The sequence below is a fragment of the Oratosquilla oratoria genome, chromosome 11, assembly GCF_046742065.1.
Source record: "Oratosquilla oratoria isolate Oo_2021 chromosome 11, ASM4674206v1, whole genome shotgun sequence".
In the NCBI taxonomy this organism is placed as follows: domain Eukaryota; kingdom Metazoa; phylum Arthropoda; class Malacostraca; order Stomatopoda; family Squillidae; genus Oratosquilla; species Oratosquilla oratoria.
In genome coordinates, this window is record NC_134787.1 from 11,185,784 (window position 1) to 11,188,283 (window position 2,500).

Sequence of the window (2,500 nt, forward strand, 5' to 3'; positions counted from 1 at the left end):
ACGTCACCTCCACATTCTACTCCTCCTCCTGCTCCTCTACCTCTACGTCACCTCCACCTTCTCCTCCTCCTCCTCCTCCTCCTCCTCCTCCTCCTCCTCCTCCTCCTCCTTATCCCTCTCCTCCTCCCCACCGCTTGTTCCTCCCCTTTTTCCTCCTTCACATCCTCGTTTTCTTCCTACTTCTCCTCTACCACCACCACCACCTCCTCATCCTCCTTCCCCTCCTCCACCTCCTCCACATTCTACCACTTCAGCATATTTACCTTCATCATTTCTTCCTCTTCCTCCTCCTCCCCCTCCTCCTCCTCCTCCTCCTCCTCTTTTCTTTTCTCCTCCTCCTCCTCCTCCTTCCCCTCCTCCACCTTCTACCCCTTCAACATATTTACCATCATCATTTCTTCCTCTTCCTCCTCTTCTACCTTCTCTTCCTCCTTCTCCTCCTCCTCCTTCTCCTCTTTTCTTTTCTCCTCCTCCTCCTCTTCCTCCTTCTCCTGCCACTGTTTCTGCTTCTTCCTGTGCCACTGCCTCCGCCTCCTACGCTCGTTAACTCTCCTTCGCCTCCTTGACCGGTAGAGTCTTCGGCGGGACATTTCTTGTGATGTCCATCTGTCTCGTGACTTGGTTCATCGTCCTCTTTACGTCTTTAAGTCTTCGAAGTGTTTAGTTGCTCGACTCTTGCCCTAGTCTTTCCCTTCTTTCTCCCCTCGCCACATTTGTCCTCTTCCTCCTCCTTTTTCTCCTCCTCCTACTCCTCCTCTTCCTCCCCCTCCTTTTCCTCCTTTTTCTCCTCTTCCTTCTCCATATCCTCCTCCTTTTCATCCTCTTCCTCCTTCTTTTCCTTCACCTTCTCCTACTCCTCCTACTTTTCCTCTCCCTCCCCCTCCTTTTCCTCCTCTTTCTCCTCTTCCTTCTCCATATCCTCCTCCTTTTCATCCTCTTCCTCCTCCTTCTTTTCCTTTATCTTCTCCTACTCCTCCTACTTTTCCTCTTCCTCCCCCTCCTTTTCCTCCTCTTTCTCCTCTTCCTTCTCCATATCCTCCTCCTTTTCATCCTCTTCCTCCTTCTTTTCCTTCACCTTCTCTTACTCCTCCTACTTTTCCTCTCCCTCACCCTCTTCCTTACCCTCTCTGTCTTCTCCCCCTCCCCCACCATCCTCTCCCTTCCCGTCCTCACTCCCCCTACCCATCCATCTCCCCTAGCCAACCCCCCTCTCTCCTTTCTCCCTCTTTTTTCCACCTTCTCCTTCTCCTCCTCTTCCTTCTCTTTATATTTTCCTTCCTCCTCTCCCTTCCCCTATCATACCTCCCCTACCTCCTTATCCTTCCTCTCTGTCTTCCTCCTCTCCCTTCCCCTATTATACTCCCCTACCTCCTTATCTTTCCTCTCTTCCTCGTCTCCTCCAACCCTCCCCTTCCCCCTCCCCCGTGTCGGTCTTTGTGAGCTTTCGCGACAACCCTCGCCGTCTTGGTACAAAAGGGACACAATGAGGGACGAAACCTAACAGAAGTCCTGCTGAGCGAGGCCAAGTTCTTATATGATATACCACCTAGTTTCTTAACCCTTTAGTTGTGAAGCGAGTTTCCCACAACCGAACAGAACCTCCTTGCTTCAGCTGGAATAAATACTGAAGCCGAAGAGTTCACTGACAGAGGTTTCCCTCAGCTGAATAAGACCTCCTGGCAGCAACTTAAGACTTATAGGACTTATAAGTTGGCTTGGTAATTCGAAAGAGAATACGATCGTTGCAGAGTGGTTGGTAGTTTTCTCGGCTGAATGAAATGGCCTGGTGTAGCATAGTTTAAGTTTAGGACTTTGTATGTTCCACATTAATGTGTTCATGCTTATGCCCATTATAAACTCTTCTTCCCCTGCTTGTATGAATCCATATTGTAATTCTTTCGATTCAAATCCGCTCCAACTCCTCTATCTTCTACTTCAATTTCTCCTTGATCTTCTACTTCAATTTCTCCTTTATCTTCTACTTCAATTTCTCCTTTATCTTCTTCAATTTCTCACATACCATTTCTTTCGTCCTGTTATCCTTCCTTTCTCACCTCCTCCTGTCTCTGAATTCGACTTTCCCCTCCATCCCAGTTTCCACCTCTCTGACCCGGGGACCCCTTCCCCCCCACCCCTCCTCCCCCCGACGGGCTCCCTAGCTCATTATCCCTCCTACCTTCCCCTCCCCCTGCCCCTCCCCCCTCCCTCCCATCGCTTTCTTCCTGCTTGTTTCTCTCTCTCTCTCTCTCTCTCTCTCTCTCTCTCTCTCTCTCTCTCTCTCTCTCTCTCTCTCTCTCTCTCTCTCTCTCTCTCTCTCTCTCTGATCTCTGATCTCTGTGATCTCTCTCTCATCCCTCTCTCTTCCTCTCTCTCTCTTCCTCTCTCTCTCTCTCTTCCTCTCTCTCTCTCTTCCTCTCTCTCTCTCTTCCTCTCTCTCTCTCTCTTCCTCTCTCTCTCTCTCTTCCTCTCTCTCTCTCTCTCTCTCTCTCTCTCTCTCTCT

At 50.0% G+C, this 2,500-nt stretch overlaps 1 protein-coding gene across 6 annotated transcripts in view; it reads left to right on the forward strand.

The window, feature by feature from the left end:
* Positions 1-2,500, forward strand: part of LOC143029591 (IQ motif and SEC7 domain-containing protein 1-like) — a 208,512-nt gene that overhangs the window by 40,711 nt on the left and 165,301 nt on the right. The gene's annotated exons all lie outside the window — the stretch shown is intronic.